Genomic DNA, 26,362 nt, shown 5'->3' with positions numbered 1-26,362 from the left:
TGCTCATTCTGTACTGTAAGAATGATTTGACCAGGCAAGTAACTTGCTGGACTCTATCTCCCTACACCTTGGAACTTGAGAAGCATCAATCCTAGTGATTCAAGTCCAGCGTATTTGTTTCCAATCTTCATATTTAAAATGTCATGTTCATTCAAATAAAAAGAAGATTCTTGAAGTATTTTATCATCCACCAAAAAGAACTCCATGGCTATATCATCGTTTTGTCAGTTGAGATTGCTCTTTAACCAGCTCCCCACAAATTTCCAAGGTTTAAATTTGAACATTCAACTTTTCAAGTAACATATCAGTATACACTCCAATGTCACATTCTCGAAATTGTAATGTCAAAATTTCAAGCAAAGGAATCATTTGAGAAAAATGAATGGTGATCCATGGTGCCCTGGTTTGCCAGTTTTGATCGCTGTATCTTAAAAGTGATTTTAAGATAAAAGTTTAGTTTTTTAATTACAAGATAATTTATCATGTCACTAAAGATGAGCTTTTTTCACAAGAGGAACCAAATTTGAAGAGATTCCAAGTCAATAATTGCAAAAAACCAAGTCTGAATCCAAAGATATTTTGAGTCAGAAGTATACTTCTTTGCTAAATCTCACTTGAGAACCCTTTAGAATCTGAGGATCTTGAGACAAATCAGCAGTTTATTGTAATTCCTTTCCAAGTCACATTCATCGGAGAATAAGTGACCATCCAAGCTGGGAGAGACCAAAAAGGGGACCCTAATAGCTTCAAGGCAAATGAGGGATGGAGCAGATCAAAGAAAGTAATATAATTCCTTCCTTGATAAAAAGCTGTTACTTTTCAAAGTTGCCCCAAACCAAAGCCCTCTTGTGTTCCAATTTATTTAGAATTCCTTTTAGTACCATGCATTCAAAGAGTTCTTTCCTTCTCAGGGAAGTTTGGCTGGTGGGGGGGGGGGGGGGGGAATCATATTTAATTAACTAGTCAAATGAATGAAAATTTCATTTGAAGTTAAATATTTTTGAAATATTTGGCTTAGCCCCATAATGCAATGCCCAAAGTGCCTTCAGATTTTTATTCCTAAGTGGGTTTTCAAATTCAATTAAATTCTCTAGCTTCAAAGCTACTTAAGAAATATTCCGGGCCAAAGATATTTCAGTTACTTTTAAGCCCTCTGGGGAACGCCCCTCCAAAAAAGTCAGGTCATTTATTCTTGAAACTCATAAATGTCAATGCAAACATACCCTGAAGGTTCATTTATCACATAGAGGTTGAGTGAACCTATGATTGGAAGTAAAATGAATAGTAATAACTTCTGAATATGTTCCATATTTTTGCACGCTCTGCAGTCTCCAGTATCAGTTTTCGTTTGCTACTCCAGAGCTGGAATTTATTAAGGTATATTAGGGATAGAACCCAGATTCATATTTCAAATATTTCTGCCAGTCTCCTGTGCAAAAGCAAAAAATAAGCATTCATTGATACTGATAATTCCCACCACTGCTGACAAGTTTCACTGTTTTTTTCTTCTTTTTCCCAGCTGAGAAAATATTTGCTGTTGAACATCTGGCTAAGGAATGTTGAAAGTCCAAAGGCCTGGTATATCATCTGAAATGGACTTTTTCAAGAAAAGTAACATGGAGTATTAAGCAGCTTCCCAGAAACTAATTTTCAGAGAAAATGCGTCGTGACATTTCACAAAAGTCAGAACATCCTAAAAATAGAAAGGTGGAATAAAAGACTTTGATCAGTATCGAGAGTTTATTGTAGTGTGGACATCATGCGCCAACATAGGAAGTTCAACTTAGGGCTGACAGATCTGGATAGTGACTGTGCCAAGCTGGCACCAACAATGGCATCATCTGCTCATGCCTCTGCCTGTCAGGGAACAAAATGGAAAAGCTGTCAGATTCAGGATGAGAACGCTCTTCCCCACCTGTGTTAGCACTCCACTTGGGAACCAGGAGGAAAGTACACAGAGTCTCTCTTACTGATTCATCTGGCCAACCATCTAGGGTTGAGTTCAATAATTTTTTTGTGCTGAAAATATGTGTGTGGGTGGAAGGAGTGGTTGTGAGTACAATTCAGCATTGGGAGAGCTCGCGGCAAATGAAAGAATAAATTTGTACATGTTTGTGCAAATGTGTACAAACAAGCCCCTACAAATTAGTATCTCTTGAGTTCCTCTAAACTTCATCTCTGGCAATTCAACAGCATAAGCTGAATCAACTCGTATAACCTCACATCCATGTGCCTTATACCAATGGGCCATATTGATTTCCATCTACTTACATCTCAATGCAAATCCTGTGTATTGATTATATTAATGTGTTCCAAAAACAAAGAGCATAAATCCTACTCATTTTACACAAGTGAGAACCACATATAGTGTAATGTGAACTCTGCAAAAGTATGGATCATATCCTAGTATCCTAAGATCCCCAAAACCTGGCAATAGCAATATTTACTGTTTGAATTCAAATGTGTCCACTTAACATACAGAATTTGGGATCTGAAAAAGAATAGAGATCATCTAGCCCAAGCTTCTCATCTACCAGAGTAAGAAACTGTGACAGAAAGGGATATTTTTCTAAAACGATACTAATAGCAGATTCAGAGCCCCTACCTCTTTCTACCACACTGCAAAGATGCCTTTTGGATCACTGTCATGATGATTTCTTGCCTTGTTAGCGAATAGTCTTCTTTTAGAATTTCTATCAATTTCTGAAAGTGTTAAATTTTGCCACAATGCATTTAGTAGGACATTTATTTGTAAATCCTGAAATGCTAATAGGGAGATCATGAGATACATGTTAGAAAACTGAGGCCAACATAAGGGACCAATAATGGCCTGGTGCAATCTGGAAAGTCCCATCCCTGAAAACAGGGCTCCCAGGGAGCTCTTGCACCAGACTAAGCTCGTGTATTCTTCTCCTATTTTCTCTTTTTTTTATTTTCTTTCTTCCTTTTGTTTTTGTTTTCTCTTTGTAATAGTTTGACAGAAACAGTTACAACACGACCAAGGAAAACTATTCTTTCAGAAATGCACAGCCCAGTTCCCATTATATTAGAAATAGGAATTTTAAACCTTTCTCTTGAAAAATGATCATTTCTGTCAGAATGGTGACAATTTTCTCATTTAGTTATTGCTAACTTGCAGGGCAGGAGGTGGGGTGCTGGGTGATCTTTCTCATTTTATAAAGGCAGTCAATAAATTTCTCCCATAGTGCTCAGCGGTTTGGGTTGGTTTGTGAGCTCTTCTAGGGGAGGATAAAAGCATAAACTACCACCTTAGAAGCCCCATTTGTGTTGTCCTTTCCCGAAAGGTCTACAGATTATTCACAGCCAAACAGGAGAACCACAGCAGGCTGATCCAGTTCCTGTTTTATCGGTCACTTGAACTCCTGGATTCAATTTTCCTTGGTAAGTCCTGTTTGAGACCCTGCATTCCTACACACGGGCTCCCATTTTCTCATTTTCAAAATGAACATAAAATGGACGATTATTAACAGAACCAAAGAACTGGGAACGATGTTAACCTCTTCCATGTAACAAAACCAAAAGCAAATAAACAAACAGAGGCCCCAGCCTGTGGGAGGAGGGTCACTACCACCACTAGATGACAGCCTTCTATCCCCTGGAGTCCTGTATTATTCAGAGACTTCTTTGGACTATAATAAATTAGTTTGACAAATTATTCCTCTCACCAGACTTATCCATTCTCGACCTTTCTGAGAGGGGTTTTAGTAAAGGAAGCTTTGTCTGCAAGTGACATGCTAAAGGCATCTGTTTAACAGATTCATTTCTTTAAGGGTCTGTGAAGGCTGCTTTCATCAGGATAGAGTGTGGGGGGCACCACGTTCTTCACTCTCTCAGAGCTCACACGCCATGTGTCACCGTCAGTCTTTCCATCACATTTCTGATCTGTCCTTTCCCTGCCCTCTAGAGTCCCATATCTACTCCCAGAGGGATGGCTCAGCCTCCATCACATCCTGTTTTGCAGAACATATACCTGCCACTCAGATATTTCACAGTTGCATTTTTCTTCTATTTCGAGGAAATCCATTTCCCCAAGATGATAAAACAAAAGCTAATACATTTTAATCAATAAACGTGTTACCATATTTCCCCTCAGCATAATCACTAAGATTTATTTTTCATCCTACAGGAGATGAATCGCAAGCACATCCATTTAGCAGACTCTTCAAGAAGGCATTGCCATAAATACTCGGTGGGATGGGGGGGGGGGGATAAAAACTGGATTCTATTTGTCGACTTGCCCTCTTCAATCTGTTCCTCACAATGCAGCTAGAGTCATTAGACCCCAGCTGAAAATTCCTGAATAATTCGCCACACCTCTCATAATAAGCCTCAGTTCCTTAGCAAGATGTGTCACACGTCTTATGATCTGGCTTCTACCTCCCTACAGGACCAGTGTTATCCTTCATGCACTATCCCACCTTCCTTGCAATTTGTGCATCAACCACACCATAATGCCTTTAGTTCATCTCAGTTTGCCTTACATAATGACATACCCCTCTAGGGTATGTCACCTAGGGCTGCCTCTAGTGCTGCCTCCTCTAGGGCTTTACGCACACAGAGTCCTCTGCTTGCAACATTCTTTCCCCCGCCCTGCCCTCCTCCTCCTCTGGGTGGTTCCTAATTTTTTTTTTTTTTTTTTTTGTCGTCTCAGCTACCATTGCCTTGGGAAAAATCTCTGGTCCTCCAAGACTGGACTAAATGCCCATTGCTCAATCAATTCCATTGCACTAATCAATTCAATTACAATGATTTTTTTTTTTTTAATTTTTTTTTTTTTTTCCAACGTTTATTTATTTTTGGGACAGAGAGAGACAGAGCATGAACGGGGGAGGGGCAGAGAGAGAGGGAGACACAGAATCGGAAACAGGCTCCAGGCTCTGAGCCATCAGCCCAGAGCCCGATGCGGGGCTCGAACTCACGGACCGCGAGATCGTGATCTGGCTGAAGTCGGGCGCTTAGCCGACTGCGCCACCCAGGCGCCCCTACAATGATCTTTTTTCTTCTCTTATTCTCCCTCCACCACTCAGTAGTCATTATAAGTAATCTAATAAGCCATTATAGGCCCGGCATCTACTAAAATATGTAATAATTTATTAAATGGTGAGTCTACTACTGTAAAATAGAAACTTTACCTAGTGCACTACTTATTATTCTCGAAGAGTTTGTAATTTAGTTGGAGAACTGATAATTCATCTGAAAAATCATTCAAAAAAGAAATGAAGCCCATGAGAATGAGATGCAAATGATACATGCGTTTTTACAAATTACTATTGCAGTTCATAAGGATAAGGCATCACAAACTATTGGCCAGAGGGGCTTGTGTGGAGGTGAGATCACACCTAAACTGTGAAAGCTGAAAGTGAACAAAGGGAGGACTGGAGTACCAACAAAAAGGTCCAGGTGGAAAAGCATACCTTTAAGACACATCAACAAACGATGATTAGCTGGTTAAATCTAGAAAGAAGGAAAGGATGAATTTCATGGGACAGTTCATTAATTTAAGCAACACACGTGTGTTAGATGCCAGGCACTGCTCTCAGTGCCTGGGGTAGATGGGCAAATCAAAGACAATGAACTCTGGCCTCATGGAGTTTGCCCTCTAGGGCAGGGATGAACCCAACAAATATATACAGGTCCATAATCCCTTCACTGCAAAACAAAGTCTAAACAGGTTTAATTATTGGAATTTTTTCCCTGAATTTATTTGTCAGTAAACCTGGTCTGAACAGAACAGCTGTGTGTAGTCTTTATTCTAGTTGATACGCATATTGCATATTTCTAGGTGTTGCTTCAGAAATAGTCATGTATTTGGTAACAGAACTTTGCTAAGGATGAGATGTAATACATGGTGTGCATTGCATTCTCTAGTAAAATCTGAAAAAGGATAAATTCTGAAATGCATCTGGGATTCCCAAGGGTTTGGGACAGGGATTGTGGATCTCAGAGTGTTGTTAGGAAGAGTGTCATGGGAAAAAGGAAATGTGGAACAGGGGAAGGGAAATCCAGAGGACAGAAAGGTGGGAAGGGAGCTGGGGCAGTATTGAATAGGGTGGTCAGGGTACACCTCATGAAGAGGAAGAGGCCCCTTCACTTACAGAGGTGACAGAGTCAGCCAAGCAGATATCCAGGGCAGGAGTTTTTCAAGCAGCAGAACCAGGACACCAAAGGCCCAGGAATCTCAGGAACACCTGGGACAGCTGAGGAACTGTGAGGAAACACAGAGACATGAGCAAGGAGAAGAGTAGAAAAGATTAGAGGAGTGCTATGTAGTCAGATCACATAGAATCGCTAAGTCACTTCAGGGCTTTGAGTAGAAGAGTGATATGATATGACCTACTTTTAAAGCACCATTCCACTTTCTGTATTGAAAATAAGCTATAGAAAACAAAAAGGGTAGAGTCATAGAGATTAATTAGGAGGGTTTTGCAGTTGGCCATCTAAGATGATGGTGATTCAGACCAAAGTAGTGGTAATGGAGATGTTGGGAAGTAGTCAGATTCGGGATAGATTTTAGAGAAAGAGCCAATAGGGTTTCTTAACAAATTGGATGTACGTATGAAAGACAGGAGTCATGGGTGACTCCAGAATTTGGGGCCTAAACAATCAGAAGAATGAAGATGTTACCATCTAAAATGAGAGAAGATAAAGTTGCAAAGGCTTTTGAAGGGACTATTGGGAACGGTTTCACTTATGTTTCGTTCAAGACATCTGTTGGACTTCCAAGAGGTGATGTGGAGTAGGGAGTTGAACATACAAGTCTGTAGTTCAGAAGAAAAATCTGGCTTGGGTATAAATTTGGAGATGATTAACATAGCATTGGCTTTTGAAGTCATGTGACTAGATGAGACCCATAAGGAAGTAGATGTAGCTAGAGAAACGACATCCAAGAACTGAACCTTGAGAAAGGCAGAAGATGAATACAGAAAAAAAAAAAAAAATACTGGTAGGGAAGACATACATGTGTATCCGTACAATTGAGCATTTAATCCTAATACCAGCCTTTGCAAGTAGTATAGAACTTAAAATAGTGTAAATGAGTCCAATAATCCCTAGATATCGGGTTGAGAGATGTAAATAAGACATCTTAGAAAATGAACATACATTTCCTGATTCTTAAAATATTGGCTGGGAATAGAAACAAGAATTTATACTAGAGTAATGCAGCTCTCCAATGCCTAATGTATTCCTGGAAGGATTCAAATCAACATAAAAGCATGTCATTCAGACCTAATTTTTATTCCCACAGACATGAAAGAAATATAATAAATGCTTTCCATTACTATAATAATAAGTATCAATTATGGTAACAATGGTGTTTGCTGCTACAGAGAGAGCTAATATGCAGCCTTTAAAAGGTTTCAGGCAGTATTCCGAGTGCTTTATGCTTGTTAAATCATAAACTCTCACTGCAGCTCTATGAAATAAATAACATTATTACCAAAGAGGCTAAGAATGCTGCCCAAGACCATACAGCTGTGAGTGGAAGAACTTGGATTTGAGCTCCAGCACTTTGACCCCATAATCCACTCACTTTACCATCATGCTAAATTTCTTCCCAGAATAAACCCTTGTACTTTGGCATCCAATTGCTATAATGACTTCTGAATGTGAAACTTCTCCACGGTGATCTGATGTCAAAGCATACAACTAAGGATATCTAGGATTGGCATCAGAGAACACAGACTCAGCTTTACCCTCTTCCACTCTCCAGTCATGTGCCCTGACTTAACAACATCATAGCCTTTAACCTGATCTTTCCTATACAAGCATGTCTAGGATGACAGTGGCACCTGCCTCAAACCACTTGCAAGAGTTTAGGGCAAGTATATATGAAAATAGTGCTCTGTGTTATAAAGCGTACATACAAGTTATTTTCTAGCGTATGACATACGGATGGAAATTTGGGGAGAAGAAAATCTCTTTTGTTGTAATGACACTGGCCCAACTCTACAAAGTGACAAGGTGCAATTCCCAGTCTTAGAGTGGGGAAGGCTCATTTTGTTATAGTTCTCCCCAGGGGCCACATTTTGGTCCCTTCCCTTCCCTTCTTCCCACTCTCCTTTACTCCATTCACAAGCTGCTCTAATTATCCATTATGCTTCTGACCTGAAAAGGCAAGGTGCCAATTTTGCTTAGCTACCTATGCTCAAGATGGCTCCGATGACAAGTCTCTGAGCTGGAAACTGTGAAGACTTCAGTGTTAAGCTGCTTGCCTAGATTATGTGCCTTAAAGTCTTCCAGGCTAACAAGAGCACAATGATTTTTGAGAAAGGGAAACTGTGACAAAGAGTTCCTTAATATGCCAACAAATCTTTATAAAGTTGACTTTGGGCATCAAGGAATTTCTTCTTCTTTGGAAATTTCACCTGAAGGTACTTCCTATTTGTTCTGGTTACCAGGTCATTGAGAAAGCTGTGTGCCATTGCTTCAAGGTGTGAAATGGGAGTGAAAATGTCCTCTTGTTGAGAGCCAAGATGTTTAATAAGGATTTTCAGAAGCCACTCTGCAAGGCTGAAAGCTGTGAAATTGACTTAGACTGACAGCCAATGACTAAACTTTCATTCTCTGCTCTGATGAAAGTTAATTCATTTTTTACAAGATTAGCATGGAGTGAAATCTCTGGAGATAAATGTGCAAAGCAACCAAGATTGCTTAACTATCGTATTTATTAGTCCTGCAACCTGTGCAAATACTGTCCATTACTCCCAACCTTACACCATGATCCGAAATTCTGCGTTATTTTTCTGTATGGGATCGCATCGGGGAAACTCTTAGACACAGAATCACAGAATACAGTGTCACTGCTACTGAAACGACACTGGCTTTTGGTTTTATCCAAGGCTGTAGTCCACATCACCTTTGCCATGAGCACCTGTTTGAGGTCTCACTGATATCACAAATTCATGCCATTTCTAAGAGAAAAATCTAAAGGGATAGGAGAAATTATACAGGAAAGAAACATCTTTTTTCTGTCTGAAATTGCTGGGGAAAAAAATTAAAAATAGAAGTAGAGCTTGGTTTTCTGTTGATGAGGCTTTGAAACAGGCTAATATATTGAGGGGCAATTCTTTCAGTAAAGCTCCTAAACACTGAATTTGAGAAAAACAAATGATCCAATTATCCCAACCAAAGCTTTAAGACACCATCTGGCTCAGTTGGTGGTAAGACATTAAAGAATCCTACCAAAAAAAGCTGAGTATGATAAAATGCAATCCTATGAAGAGGAAAGGGCTGCTAAAAACTTATAAGCTCCCTTTCCATATTTATCAAACTTCAAAAAATCAAATCATAAATAATCTTTAAACTGTTCCTCAGAGATCTAATTGTTAATTTCTTAACTAGCCATCAAACATATCCCTCCTCAAATACAAATTTGCAGCATGCTTTTTCCAATAACAAACAGAATGTTCTCAGACATTCACTGGAAGGCATGTCAGTAAGAGCAAAGGCAGGATTTTAATAAAATAATTGGAGTCTTTGATATCCACTTAGGCCTATCTTTGTTTCATTGACCTATTCAGATTCGGATCTCTAAAAGACTTTGAAAGTATTCTCTAGTCCTCCAGCCCCACCTTTCAACCCCACTTTACATTTATAAATTTAGTGTGGTGATCCACTTTTCTGCCAAAAGAGAATCTAGAATCCTCTTAAATTCTTCTCTTTTTTTTTTTTTACTTTTTAAAACAGCTTTATTGAAATATAGTTGGCATACAATCAACTGTGCACAAAATATACAATTGTATAAGTTTTCAAACATACATACACAAAGAAAACCATCGCCAAAATCATAATGAAAATTTCTATTCCTCCTAAAAGTTACCATGTGTTTCTTTTTAATTCCTACCTTCTTCCTTACTATGTACCTCCCTGTCCTGAGGCAACCACTGATCTGCTGTCACTATAGATTCATTTGAAATTTCTAGAATTTTATATAAACGGAATAATACAGTATGTTATTTATTTTGTCTGGGTTCATTCATATATCATAATTATTTTGAGATTCATTCATGTTGTAAAGTTCCTTATTTTATTGCTGAGTGGTATTCTACTGTATGGACATATTGCAATTTGTTTATACATTTACCTATTTCCAAACATTTGAGTTCTGTCCAATTTCAGATGATTTGAAATAAAACTGCCATAAATATTTGTATACAAGTCTTTGTGTGGACCCGTGCTTTCATTTCTCTATGAAAGAAACAGATATCTATGTTAAATATGTATGAGCAGAATGGCTAAGTCATGTGACAGGCATTTGATTAGGTTTTTAAGAGACTGTCAAGTTATTTACCAAAGTGATTGTACAATTTTATATTCCCACCAGTCATGTGTGAGAGTTCCAGTTCCTCCATATCCTCACCAACTCTTGGTATGGTCAGTATTTTTTCACTGGAGCCATTTTAAAGTGTGTGTTAGTGTCTCATTATGGTGAAGCGTGAATATCCTACTGCAATAGACATAACTTTGTGTCATTATGAGTTGGAAAATACACCCATGCAAGTCCTTTGAGTATAAATCCAGCTGCCATGGGTACATGGCACCTTCAGGGCATTTGATCCCTCTGCTATAAGACCTCCTAAAAGCTTTTCTCTTCTCATATTGTACTTACCCTGCCTCTCAGCTGCTGTTCCCTTTACCCCGCTGTTTTTCTGTCTCTCAAATGGAAAAGTGCTTTATTTATTATCCTGCTCTTTAATCTGTGCTGGGCACATTTCTGCATCAGCATATCTGGATTCATCTTTTTTCAGAGCTGCGTAACATTTCATTCTCTGGAGGTCCTTTAATGGATATAATCACTCCCTGTGGGCATTTCAATGGTTCCCATATTTCTCCTACTAGACAAATCTTATTTGTGCCTTTTTCCATACAGGAACATCTTGTTAGGAAAGCACCATGCATTTGTTATTGGTACTGTTGTTGCATGTTCTAGAGAGCACTTCCTTTTTAGTTATGTCTTCACTTTCCTAACCTCTCATTCCATGTATGTTCCCCACATATAAAGAGACACCACTTAAATCCTCTAAATGAATGGCCAATCTGCTGGGTGGTAAGAAGAAAAAGCATCCAACCAAAGGGAAATGAATAATCCCTGCCATACCCTGAATTTCTGTAGCTCCCGTCCTACTTCCATGAGAGGCATTGTAGCTTAATGGGAAAGGCTTAGAATCAGATATAGGCTTACAATTCATCCCAGCCTGTAACTATCTTTGCCTCCTCCAGTAAGTCACTGTAATACTCAAAGTTTTGCCTTCTACATTGTCAGTGGGATAATTGTGTTGCAGGATTTTTTACCACAATACCCTGGATTTGTTGTCTCTCCACTTTGAAGAATGAAGAGGTGGACACGAAATGAACAGCAGGCAAAAGTTTATTAGAGTATAAGATTAGAAAGGAAGAATAGTAGGAAAGCTCTCTTTACAGAGAGGGGACACTTGAAAGTGAATGTCCAAGGACAATAGGCAAGGGTCATTGGTTTATAAGGTTCTGGTCAGCCCTCTCCCTTCCCTTCCCCCTTGCTCCTTCTTAGGTTCTACCCTTATTTGCTTGATAGCTCTAGGCGCTGGTTGTCCATTCCTGATTGGCTTGTTTCCATTGTATGAGGGGTGGTTTATGACCGCACTTGGGTCTTTTGCTAAATTCCTGAGGGGAAACCTGAGGGGGAGTATGCGGGGGTCTGTTACATTCTTAGGAGGAACCTTACACCTGAGAGGGTTTGCTGTGGTCAGACACTCCCAGCATTGTTCCAAAATACGTGGTTTTTTTCCCCACCCAGGGACCTCACATTCAAATCTTTCCCTCTCTGCCTACTGAATCCTATCTTCTCCTATCATAATTGGGGTGATATTCAAATAAAGAACATCCCGTATTACCCAGGTACAGAACGATCACAAGAGATGTTGATGTGGGTACTAGAATAAGTACTGGAGGCACTCACTGAGGTAGGCATCAGCCCTTTGGTTGCCAGACCCTGGAAAGTTGGAGGGATACCCAAGTTCTTAGGAAGTTGGATGGAAGAACATATGCGAGGAGCTCAGGGCAGCCGTTATATCTAACTGGTACAGAATAATATTTTAACTACCACTACAGTCCACTCATATCCAACTTCAGAAGAACATCAATGCAAAGCATTGTACCTGAAACTCGGTAGGAGCTTAAACATTACTTCTTTCTCTATATATTTTAAAACTCATTTCTTCTATCCTTCTTTCATTAGTTGTGTTCTAGACATAAAATTTGGGTTTGTCATACTTCTAGCATAGAATTGTGGGAAATCAAATAGCTATGTCCTGGTTAAGGAGATTATAGGGAACACGTTACACTGCTTTCTGGCCATGCTGCAAATAGCTAACCAGTATCTAGTTAATGTGTATTTAGGGGTTGGGTCCTGCCTGTGCTCATGAATTCCTTAGACCATGTTATTTATGAAATATTTTATCTTGTTCTCCACCCTGCTTTCAGCATCTGCTCTTTTGTAGTGTTGGGAACACTTTTTTTTTTTTCACGCTTTCTATACATTCTTATAGGCATGTAGCCACAGATGTATTGTGCAACGTTTTCCCTATAATGTATGCCTAACAAATAAGGGAGATAGAGAGCAGCTCAGAAAAACTTCCCTTGGCCTCCTTTTCACCTCTCTTGACTTGCATGGAGTCTTGAGTAATCCTTTCTGCTGTCTTCAGCTTTGCTGGACAGAGTTGAAAGCTGAACCTGCATAGAATAGTGTCTTCATGGAAAGCATTCTATTATCTTTCTGATGAAAATGTTAATATCAGTTTTTAATTTCTATAGAAAACTAAATCTATTACCCATGCAAAAGAAATTATATTTGATTATCTCTCTTTACTTCTGTAATCAGTAATACTCATGAATAACTACACTAGGGTCTTATATTAGGCCAGTGTGAGCACCCTATGTCTTTGTGTCAGTGAGGAATAGTAGCTATGACAAGCAGAGTGGCCAATTCCAAGGTGAGAAGAAGGTCCTTGGGTATGGTGCAGTTAAAATGAAGGCCCATTTATCTCTGCATCTCTCAGCACCATGCTTGGGTAGAAGGGGGCACTCAAGAAAAGACTTGGTGGGGGCACCTGGGTGGCTGTTGGTTAAACATCTGACTCTTGGTTTCAGCTCAGGTCATGATCTCACAGTTTGAGCCCCGAACTGGGCTTGACAGCCCAGAGCCTGCTTGGGATTGTCTGTCTCCCCTCACTCTCTCCCCTTCCCCACTCATGCTCTCTCTCTCTCTTTCTCTCAACAATAAATAAATAAACATTTAAAAAGGAGAAGAAAAGAAAAGACGTGCTGTACTGAAGTGAATCTAGGATGAACCTTGGTAGAGAAAAGATACTAATTGGGATGACACTGCCTATCTCTCTAGCTACAGAGGGGCCAAGAAAAACTGGAATGAGACCTAGGCAGAAAAGAGCAGTAATAAGAATAACACAGAACAAACTAGTAAATCATCGTACTGCGCTATAAGGTCTATGTTCCTCATGACCTATGAAAGCAGACGTCCAGTTGAAAACCTACTGGTGCCAACAAATCTGCATTCACATTCCCTCTCTTGCATTGTCTATGTCTTCATAAAATCAAATCAATGCAAAGATCCAAGCCCCACAGATACCCTTGAAACTCAGTGTTCATCATTGTGGTCATAGGAATGGCATCAATAGTTAAGTATCAACATAGAAACAAAATGAGTGGTTTTATTCATCTAACCTCTGGCAATGCTCCTGTTATAATCACTTTCCCCTTGTAAGGAGTTTTTCTCTTATTCCCAGTAACTCTGACTCCTCCTAATAGCTCTTGCTTCTCTAATTAGGCACGTTTCTTACTTCATGCCTAATGTGGGCTTCCCATTGTCTCAACTAATAGGTCTTAATATTTGAAATTCTCAGTTATGTTTGTTTTTCTTGGCCTTGTTCCACAAAAATCAATCTTTCCTTGTGTTGTGTTTGCTGTTGTAGTAAAGGCTGAGGCAAGACCCAGGTCGCCACACAGAGATGAGCCAGGCTTGGGATGTGGCCTCTGGCCAAAGGAGTCCAGGTGTTTTGAATTAAAAGTGGAATGAAGTGTACTCCTGGCGTGGGATTCTCAGATCAGAATGAACTTTGCGCTAATGAAGTGAGAAATGACTGTGTCCAGAAAGGTTAACTGAGTGGTTTCTGCCTCCAAGATTGCTGTGCCTGACTGGAGAGCCCCTCATTGTTGGGCACCTAAATGACCTAACTCTCTTCTACTGCTATGAAAGTGATTCTCCAGGCCTCCTTCTCTAACCCCTTTTCCTGGTTCTCAACTCACATGACCTAAGGGATGGGAATGTAATAGGAAGCTGGCTACTCTCTAGACATCCCAAACTCCAGGAAAGGGATAAAAGGTTTTCAAGCACTTGGAAATAAAACATGTGGATCTAAATGGTCTTCAAGGAGAACATGTTGAGTACGAGCATATGCGTTGTCTCAAGGGTATCATTATGCCCATCTCATAGCTAACAGAACCGAAACCCAAGAGATTTTCCCAAGGTGATGTTCCCAAAGATGATAGTTAATTGATGGTTCAGCTTAGAATAAAAAACAGATTTCCTAGTTGCAAAACTATGTTCTCTCATCTTCTTTCCCCTCCCATTACTCTTCAAAAACCTTTCTGATTTCTCTGTTCTTTAATTATCAAAACAATAACAATATGAAACGTGCACATTTAAAATCACCCGAATTTCCTCGTGACAATTTTTTTGGCATAAGCTTTTGTAAAAAGCTCTACTGTGTGTAGGATACAAGTAGTTATATAAAAGATTGTCATACCAATAGTAAATATGACCCATACCAGAATACGGGCAGCATTGTGCCTTTAACCACACATCATATAATTATGAAAGTTACCGAAGACCTCCAATGGGACAGGCTCCAAGGGCCCCATATATACTAATTTGCTTACTCTTAAAAGAACCCAGTGGGGTATGTACTGTTATTCTCTTGATTTTATATTGTACCATAAGTGAGTCATAGAGCTGGGATTTAAACCTAATTGGCCAATTTCCAAGTTTGCATACTAAGCATTCTACTTTATGCAGATTTTTAGTATTTTGTAAATAAAAATAGACACCAATGTCCCTTCTCCAGAGAAACACATTTTCATTTCTTTCTATCCAACCAAGAAATGCTAAGATAAAAATATAAAATACTATGCATGAGATTCTTTCTGAATCTCTACCTACTCAAATTCTGTCTATAATTTACCTCCCATGAGCATTTAAATGGACATATGTAAGTTAATGCTTTATATTAAACCATGGTGAGAGTCAACTTTAGCTAAAATTCTTGAATACGCTTTAGCTGTATTCCTTGAATAAAACAGAAGAGTCTGCAAAAATGTCAGGAGTTCCATGTTATTCATATTTCATAAATATTTTCAAAAGTTATTCTTACCCTTTGTTAAACTAATTCTGTCACTCTGTTGAATAACATACAGAATTTAATATTAGCTTGAATAAAATTTTAGCCAGAAGCTAAATACCTGGTTTTCATATTGGGAACAGTATCATTTCTCAATTTTTTTTTTAGCATTTATTCATTTTTGAGGGACAGAGAGAGACAGTGCCTGAGTGGGGGAGGAGCAGAGAGAGAGGGAGACACAGATTCTGAAGCAGGCTCCAGGCTCACAGAGCCTGATGCGGGACTCGAACTCACTGACCCTGAGATCATGACAACCTGAGCTGAAGTCAGACACTTAACCGACTGAGCCACCCAGGCATCCCAGAACAGCATCATTTCTATATCCTATCACTGTTTGTATTAACTAACTCGTTAAAAAGAATTATGGATTATAAACTCTGGGAACTCACCCAAATTAAAAAAAAAAAAAAAATAGGCCATTCCCTTGAAAGGTTAAATTATTCATTTAGGGAATTACTCAACAAAACCATCCTCTATACCCTCAATCGCACTATTAATTAAAATGAAACCTACAATGTTCCAGAAGAACAACATCTTAATTTTGTTCTCATGTTTGCAGACTATGGCTCTGGTGGTGTTCATGGAAAAGTCCTTTATGTTTGACGGAAGCTTATAAAAGTGAGATTAGTTTTTCACTGGTTCCTGCAAATGGCAAGCATTTCATTTCAGTTTTACTGAACAGTTACCACTGGTAATGACTAATGCTCATGAAGAGGGAAAATTATCCTCTGACTTGCAATTTTATTGTTTTTTTGAAAAAATTGATTTTTCATTTGGGCAATTTGAAATCGCTTTTCCTATTATGGGTTGGGACCTTAACAAACTAATAATGATGACCTAATTCTGGAGACACTGGTTTGTAACCCTATATGAATTTTAATGATTTTAGGGACTTATGCAATAAAGGAGAATCAAAGACATGATTTAAAGAATGAAACTATTGGGGTGCCCGGGTGGCTCAGTCGGTTAAGCGTCTGGCTTCGGCTCAGGTATGATCTCACAGTTTGTGAGCTGAGCTGTACTGACAGCTCAGAGCCTGGAGCCTGCTTCAGATTCTGTGTCTCCTCTCTCTCTGCCCCTCCCCTGTTCATGCTCTGTCTCTCTTTCTCTCAATAATGAATAAACATTTTAAAAAAACTTTAAAAAATAATAATAAAGAACGAAACTATTGGGGCGCCTAGGTGGCTCAGTCAGTTAAGCATCTGACTTCAGCTCAGGTGATGAGTTCACAGTTCGTGAGTTCAAGCCCCATGTGGGACTCTTTGCTGGCACTCAGAGCCTAGAGTCTACTTTGGATTCTGTGTCTCCTTTTCTCTCTTCCCCTTCCTCACTCGTGCTCTCTCTCTCTCTCTCTCTCTCTCTCTCTGTCTCTCTCAAAAATAAATAAACATTAAAAAATTTTTAAAAATGAAATATAAAGAATGAAAGCATCGTTCTATTTGTCAGTTGTCTGTGCTTATGCTACTTATATCTGTAGAAAATTCATCTGCTCCTTGTCTGTATGGAGTATAGGCAGAGTAATATAAATCACAGCCTTTTGTATTATCTTCTTCTTGTGATATTTTATTAAGCAAATGGATGAATCCACATAGACATAGTAAAGCTCCATATCAGTTTCTATTGAGAAACATGGTGATTAGAGAAGACATGGCAAATATAATTATACTCTTTGTCTCCAAAATGAAAGTCCCACTTGATACAATGGAAAGAATAAAACTTTTTGAAAGTCAGATTTGAGTGTCAGTCAAGGCTCCTCAACTTCCTAATTCTGTGACTTCTAATGAAGAGTCTAACCTCCTTGAACTTCAGTTCCTGAACTGGATTACTTTTACTTGTCCTCCCAGATGCATTGTCCACACCTCCACCCTGTTTTCTGTCTTAGGTAGCTGACCTCCTGTGTCAATGACTATGTCGTCAGATGTCTTTGCCCACTGGCTTCCCCTCTAGTTTGGCTACAGGGAGTCTGACAGGAGATTGGAGGGAAGTGAGGTCAGCGTGTACTTTCCATCTCCCTTTCTGCTTCCCCTCTGGTCAGCTCTGTCATTTGATTAAAGATCACATTTCTCAAGACATCCTGCTCGACCAGTCTCCTTCCAGGGTCCAGGGTGGCCTTTCACTTCCTCCTCTTGTGCTTTCAGCCTGGGTGTAGGAACAGCTCTGTTATGACAAGCCCTGGGAGATCACACTATCCCCTGTGGGTCCCTCATCATGAGGACACATTCACACAGAGTCCTTTTTTAAAGCCATCCTTGCTTAATCCTAATTGGAGAGTCTCATCTCCCTCCTGCCAAAACCCTCACCGATACAGCTCCCCAGCCCATATAAATGGGGATAATCATCCCCAGGGGTATTATGAAGGGTGAAAAGATGCATGCGTGCAGGGCCAGGCACTTCGTTGGCATTCGGTATATGTTTATTCTGCTAACAATTCTTTGGTTCAATTATAAATTCTCATTATGTGCAAAAGCGAATGTGCTATATGCTATGGGATGGATCGCCAGATTTCTCAGTTTAAAAATTGGTGTGATAGCTCTGTGTTAACAAAGACTTGAGTAATAAAATGTTGGAAACTGAAGAGGAATTCTACTTCACCACTAGTCAAGCATTTTGTTCCCTGATCACACAACGCCCTGTTACATAAATGGATTCTTACTCACACAGGCTGTCTCTGAGCAGGTACATGAAATGAAGAAAAATCACTCTACGAGAAATATCTAGATATCAGTAACATCTCGCTATATGCTTCAGTAACATCTTAGTATGTAAGTACCATGTAGTAACACTTACATGTAAAGTAACATCTTATTAAAGGAAACTGGGGGTTCCTTCTGTTCAGGAAATGTATGGGTTTTTAGAAGATGATTTCTGGGCACACCTGGGTGGCTCAGTTGGGTAAGCATCCGACTCTTGATTTTTGGCTCAGGTGGTGATCTCACGTTCGTGAATTCAAGCCCCACATCTGGCTCTATGTTGACAGTGCAGAGCCTGCTTTGGATTCTCTCCCCCTCCCCTCCTCTCTGTTCCACCCCTGCTTGTGCTCTCTGTGTCTCAAAATAAATAAATAAACTTTAAAAATATATGATTTCTGACTTTGGAATCCAACCATGCTAGATCTATTTCATTTCAAATCAAGTTAAGCATGTTTTATTGATTTATCATTTTATAGCAAAGGAAATATATAAAATTTCCCTTTTGTACATCACATGATTTAGTCAACCAGTTTGCTAGGTTTTGCAAGCACTGTCACTCATTTATACTTTTTTTTATCTATTTAGCCCACATATCACATATTTTCAAAATTTTTTATATATTTGGATTCACCTAGCATACTTGATAATCACGTTTATAACTTTATAAATCATTCTGACTCTTAGAACCACAATTTAAATTATTCACTACACATGATTTGGTTACAGTAGCTCAAGAAAACTATTTACTATCTTCATTTCAAACATGAGACTGATTATGATAATCACTTGAAGGAATTATGTTTAAATAGACTAGATATTTGAAGAACTCTGAATTGGTATGTATCCTCTGAGTTGAAAAGGAACATTTTAAAAAGGAATTTCAAAAAAGAGGGAAACATTCATTTTGTCTCTAGGTCAATGGGAAAGAATACTCCTTTGTACTACACTGATAGAAGAGTAGCTAAACATCTATCAAGCCCTTTTGTGTGAGCTAAGAATGGTACTACGCATTTTATATCTATCATCAAATGCAGTTTTTATAGCTCTATAAAGGGGATTGCTTGTGCTTGCATTTATTTGAAAACCTAAGCAATGTTGACTTAACTAAATAAAAAAAAATTTTTAAAGGACTTGCCAGTCAGCCAAGTCCCACTTGTCAAAGTCCTTATTCAACAACCCCCCTTACATCTCTTGCAGTATGGTTGTTACTGCAACATGTTTGTTAAATGTAGTTATATAGCTACGTGTGTTGCCAACATCACCAAATCTGCAGTTCTTTCAATTAAGAAAGAATGTAGAATGGGTACTGGTTAGGCAGCCAGCTGCCTCCGTCACAGGTAAGTACTATTGTTACCTCCATTTTACTGATGAAGAATTTAAGCCACTTGCCTTTGGCTATACCACTAGAAAGCGATGTCAGTGGTATTGCTAAGACTCTATTAGAGTCACTCTATAGGGTGGCCATTGCCACTCTATATGGATTTGTCTGTATTATTCTCATGATTGCATGCTGGTTAAACATTTATGGGAAAAGTTCTTATTCATATTCTGAAGTGGGAGTGTTTCTGTTCTCATCAATGATATTTCGGTCATTTGGCTAAGGCATTATTATCTGCCAGATGTCTACATTATCACAAAAGTAACTTTTCCCTTTTGTAATTAGTAAGTGATCTAAGGTGTGATATTTTGAGACTGTGTGAAAATACTATTCCTTTCACCCATGATTTTAGCATATGGGATGATTCTTACCTGAATAATATTACAATTATGATTATAATTGTTATTCATTCATTTCACATTTATTGTTAGTATGCTATAAAGACACACTTTTTAAGTTTTGTATTTTTAAATTGTTTAATACCATCATAGATTTATCAAATTCAACACTGTTATTCATTTTGATGCTCAAATTTCCCCAAATTTGGCCAATTTGAACCCCCTTTAAGCTATTCTCATGTCCTTTGGATAGGTCCCCATCAGTTTTTGTGCAATTTATTTCTTCTACACTCACTTTGTACTTTGCTTGTGTTAGTTCTGGAATTTGTTGTTTCTCCAAAGATCCTGTGTTTTTTTTTTTTTTTTAACTGGGAAATGATATTCACAAACCAAAATGGGGTCTCCAGATGTGCTTACTGACCAAGGAATGTCCTTGCTTCTAGGCCTCTTTGATAAGTAGAGCTTACTTTCTTTCTTTCTTTCTTTCTTTCTTTCTTTGATCACTGATACCTCTAATTCTAATCCAACACTGCAGGATTCTTCTTGTTTTTTCATTCTCACTACAAGGAATTATGTTCAAAAGTCAGTCAGATTCTTTTTTATTCACATCTATGTGGTTATGTTATATATTTGATATCTAGCTAGGTTTATTTGTTTATGTTTATATTCAATATTAGGACTTTTCTTATCCTAATTTTTCAAGATAATTTTTAATATAAAAATTAATATGGTTCAAATATAAATATATAGGTTTATATATATCATATGTACAATATATTTTTGTGTAAATTGAAAGGAATATCTCTTATTTTCACCATGTTCCCACCCACCAGTTGATAAATTTCATTAGCTGGGGTTTTTTTAATTGTTTTTTAAGGTTTATTTAGTTTTGAGAGAGACAGAGACAGCATGAGCAGGGAAGGGGCAGAGACAGAAGGAGACACAGAATTCGAAGCAGGCTCCAGGCTCTGAGCTGTCAGCACAGAGCCTGACATGGGGCTCAAACCCACGAACTGTGAGATCATAACCTGAGCTAAAGTTGGATGCTTAACCGACTTGAGCCACCCAGGTGCCCCAAATTTCATTAACTATTTAATGGATAGTTAATCTATTTATCTTTCTAAATCTAATCTATTTATCTCTCTTATGTTTCCTTTTTTTAAATACATATTATATTTGCTTCTTTTTTCTTACCCAAAAGATAAGATTATATATATATATATTTTTGCATCTTTTCATCTTTATTTTATTAACAATCTCATATCTTTTATTTTGTTTCTATTTTTTTTAAGTTTATTTGTTGAGAGAGAGAGAGAGAGAGACAGCATGAGCAGGGGAGGGGCAGAGAGAGGGGGAGAGGGAGGGAGAGAGAGATAGAGAGAGAGAGAGAGAGAGAGAGAGAGAGAGAGAGAGAGAATCCCAAGTAGGCTCCACACTGTCAGAGCAGAGCCCAACATAGGGCTGGAACCCAAGAACTGTGAGATCATGACCTGAGCCAAAATCAAGGGTTGGATGCTTAACCGACTGAGCCACTCAGGTTCCCCTCTTATATTTTTAAAAGCAAAATATTCAAAATAACTTAAATTAACAATTTGCTGATCTTTTTTCCCTTTCAATTATGCTTCATTTTATAATTTTTCCTCAATCTCTTGTTACAACTCCACCACCATATGGATTCTCACCAAACATGCACTTACTAAACAGAACTAGGTTTTACCTGGATTACAAATTCTGGATTAAAGCCAACTGTCCCTCAGTCATTGTTGATGTTAATTTCAACATATTTTAAAAGTGTTTTGGGATACTCCATGACACAGAAAACCTTCAATAAGGTACTATTTTTGCTTCCAATAAAGAATAGACAGAAAGGGCAGTGGATAAGAGTTAAGTTGTAGGCCTCATTCTTCCATTAGAAACTTTGAAAAAATGACTTTATTCATTCAACAAATACTTAGTAAATGTTTATTATGCATCTGGCATTATCCTTACATTTCCTGACTTACTTTTATCAATGCAATGAATTATTCTTTCAGTTGGGCCTTGGATTGGATATAATAGCAATGTATTTAGCTTTCGTTTACATATTCATAAGTAAGATAATTCTACCACAAGAACCAACAATGAAAATTACTTTAAGGCCCAGAATGTTAATACAAGTAGTGAAACTTTTTGTGGGTGATGGAACAGTGAGGACTCTGATGAACTGGAGTATATATGTATGGAATGCCTCAACTTATCCACATTTATACATTTTAGAACATCGTACACATAAAATACATCTACAGGCTACATTCCACCTGTAGTCCAACAGTGTTTCACTTCTGATTTTTGCTGTTCTTTTTCCTGGCTACATTTGTCTAATGCACTTGTTTGAGGAGCTGAGCCTTTTCTGTATTTTCTAAGTACTCAGCTTTTGTCTTTAGTATAAAAGCCCCTTGACTCTCCATGATTAATAATGATTTTTCATATTCTCTACTGTTTCTGGCATTATCTGTTGCTTCTGAGGTTAGTTGTTCCATTTGTTCATCTTAGTGCTTTTTGTCCATGCTATTGGATTTCCTCAAATGATTGGTGATACTTGGGTGCTTTTTATAGTTAAAAGTAAAGGACTTAGTCAATATGTGTGTTAGTCAGTTAAAGCTACCATAACAAAGTACCACAGACTGGAGAGCTTAAACAACAGAAATATATCCTCTTACAGTTCTGGAAACTAGAAATCCAAGATCAAAGGTTGGTTTTGAGGCTTTTACCCTTTGCTTATAAATTTATTTTTTTTTAATGTTTTCATTTATTTTTGAGACAGAGAGAGACAAAGCATGAGCAGGGGAGGGGCAAAGAGAGAGGGAGACACAGAATCTGAAGCAGGCTCCAGGCTCCGAGCTGTCAGCACAGAGCCCGACATGGGGCCCGAAATCACAGACTGTGAGATCATGACCTGAGCTGAAGTCAGACGTTCAACTGACTGAGCCCCCCAGGCTCCCCTTCCCTTTGCTTACAGATGGTTGGCTTCTCCCTGTGTCTTCATATCCGTCTTCCCTCTGTATCTGTGTCCAAATTTTCTCTTCCTATAAGGACACCAGTCATATTGCAATTGGGCATACCCTAATGGACTTATTTTAAATTAATTACTACATTTAAGTCCCCATCTTCAAATACAATCACATTCTGAAGAAGTGGATGTTAGAACTTCAACACATGAATTTTAGGGGGACATAATTCATCCCATTGATAACTCAGGAGATGCAACAGGATTCCTCAGGAGCTTCAAAAATTACTTTCAATGTCAAGGCTCCCCTCAATGGGATGTCAACTCCTCAGCTTTGCAAATGAATGGGTAGAAAACCTCCAGTGCTTGGAGGTTGGGGCAGGGGTGGGGGGGGGGGGGGGTGGAGTTCCATTATAATTGAAAAGAACAGAAAGAAGGTTTATTCTGAGGATAGAGTAATTCAGGTTATTTTACTCCTGTGTGTAGCTGGCTTCTTTATATTCATTTTTCTCTTCTCTATCCATAATGGGTATCTGTAGTTACCAAGTATCATCTCCTTTGTTTGGTCCAGTGCTTATATTAACACAACTTGCCCCCATCACACCCACATGACAGACACCCATCCACTCTTTTAAGGACCTATTCTCTCAGGCTTCCTTCAGAAAACTAAAATCATAGCCAGTCCTTTTGTATACACAAAACAACTGTTTTCCTTTTCTTTCCTTGTTTGTTCTTTAGTTAATGACCCTACAGGTTATCTTGTGGCCTTCTTCTTTCCTCCCCTCACCCTTGCTGATTCAAGCTTCTATCCCTCTGGAAATCACACTGAGAAGGTTCTAGAGAGCATTCTCAATACCATTCCTGATTTGTTTGTCCCACATTCTCAGAACCTGTTCTTTTTGGGTTTTTTTTTTTTTGTTTGTTTGTTTGTTTTGTCACTTCAGTGTGAGTTAAGGAAGTAGGAAAGAAATCTGTGTGATCAATTAGTGGCTTTTACCCAGAAGTTATGGACACCAATTCTAAGTCCTCCCAAACCATATATTTAATAATGCATTTTGTACATTTCCAGATATCAAGATCAAACCCTGACTGAGGTAGACAGAATATGTGTACCCTAATGGAGAGTTATAATATTTCTCATACCTTCCCTATGTGCCACGATTTCTGCAAGATGGTAAGTGTCAATTATGAAATCAAGCCTGTAATCTCTTTCAGTGTTCTGGAATGCACTTCAGCTTTTAGAGTTGCTGGGTGATTTGTCCTTACCTTCTCAGCCATTTGGCACCTCTTCTTCTACACCTTTTGAGCTCTCCAGGTTGGAAATACTTTCTAATAAAAAAAAAAGCATGTATTTTATTGGTATAAGTCTTAACTCCATCTGAAGCTGTCACCCGAAATTCAATCTTAAACTTATTATGCAGAGGAAGACACCAAAATTCACTGACAGTGAGAAGGAGAGTCAAACCTGGTGGTAAGCTGGAGAAAAACTTTGCAACTGTTTCTGATTTTAAGCATCTCAAGTGTTTATGACTGATTGAAGTTTCTAAAGAGGGAGGTTAAAGAAAGACTCTGTATCCTATTCACCTCATTTGGTTTTCTATTTCTGGCCTAATTCCAGCAGTAACTTGAGACAGCCTTCATTGAAAGACACACATCATATATAAAGCTCTAAAAATGGAAATTTTAAAATAAAAGATGCATATACTGAAAATGAGGAGGGTTTGGGGCATAGTTGTCACCAGTGAACACTGGGTTCTCAGTATCTTTTGAATGGTTTAAATAAATGACAACACACACTGGGAAATATATGTCTCAGAGGTGGACTAAATGCAATTGAACAAAATGAGCCTTTTTCCAACATCCCTCTGATCCTTGACAAATACCCCAATCCCAGGTAAAGCTAGAGTTGTTCAAGATGGTATTATTTTTATACTGAAGCCCCACAGACTTATCAGGAACACAATACTGTCTCATATAACTGCAAGAACTCAAAAGGAACCAACACACGACAGGAAGCGGCAGAATGTCAGGAGGATGTCTAATAAATAAGGATAATGAATTCAAAATCTTTTCAGAAAGAAAAAGATTAAAAGAAATTAGTAAGTGAAGTAGATAAGGGGAGGCAGATTCTGTTGAAAACAATGGAGAAGAAAAATAGTGTCCCTACTGAGACTAAGAAAAAAGGTTTACTCTTTAAACCCTAAAGTTCCCACCTGAGAGCTTCAAAGAGAAAAGAAAGGAATGGGATAATATATTAGGTAAGTAAGATAAGGAGGAAAACACCAAGTCACTACTGAGGATTCCTAGAAAGATCAGTGTAATAAACAGGAACTTCATGCTCTCACTGATCCACGATAAAGCACCCCTCCTTCACAGACAACATGATGTAGAAAACCCAAAAGACTCCACCAAAAAACTGCTAGAACTGATACATGAATTCAGCAAAGTCATAGGATATAAAATCAATGAAAAAAAAAAAAAAAACCAGTTGCATTTCTCTACACCAATAATAAAGCAGCAGAAAGAGAAATCAAGGAATCAATCTCATTTATAATCGCACCAAAACTGACAAAATACCTAGAAATAAACCTAACCAAAGAGGTGAAAAATCTATACACTGAAATCTTAGCAAGTTTATGAAAGAAATTAAAGAATACACACAAAAAAATGGAAAAACATTCCCTGCTCATGGATTGGAAGAACAAATATTATTAAAATGTCAATACTACCCAAAGCAAACTACGTATGCAATGCCTATCAAAATAACACCAGCATTCTTCACAGAGCTAGAACAAACAATCCTAAAATTTGTATGGAGCCAGAAAAGACCCCAATAGCCAAAACCATTCTGAAAAAGAAAACAAAAACTGGAGACATCAGAATTCTGATGTAATTTGAGCTGTATTACAAAGCTGTAATCATCAAGACAGTATGGTGCTGGCACAAAAACAGACACTCAGATGAATGGAACAGAATAGAGAATCCAGAAATGGATCCACAAGTGTATGACCAACTAATCTTTGACAAAGCAGGAAAGAATATCCAATGGAATAAAGACAGCCTCTTCAGCAAGTGGTTCTGGGAAAACTGGACAGCGACATGCAGAAGAATGAACCCGGACCACTTTCTTACACCATACACATAAATAAACTCAAAATGGATGAAAGACCTAAACGTAATACAAGAAACCATTAAAATCCTAAAGGAGATGGGGTACCTGGGTGGCTCAGCTGGGTAAGCGTCTGACATCAGCTCAGGTCATGATCTCATGGTTCATGAATTTGAGCCCCATGTCAGGCTGTGTGCTGACAGCTCAGAGTCTGGAGCCTAATTTGGATTCTGTGGCTCCCTTTCTCTCTGCCCCTCCCCCACTTATGCTCCATCTCTCTCTGTCTCTCTCTCTCAAAAATAAATAAACATTTAAACATTAAAAAAAAAACTTTCTGTAAAAAAATCCTAGAGGAGAAAACAGGCAACAACCTCTCCTGGCCATAGCAACT

Source organism: Leopardus geoffroyi, chromosome B2 (assembly GCF_018350155.1).
Source record: "Leopardus geoffroyi isolate Oge1 chromosome B2, O.geoffroyi_Oge1_pat1.0, whole genome shotgun sequence".
Classification (NCBI taxonomy): Eukaryota; Metazoa; Chordata; class Mammalia; order Carnivora; family Felidae; genus Leopardus; species Leopardus geoffroyi.
This window is presented reverse-complemented; position numbering follows the sequence as displayed.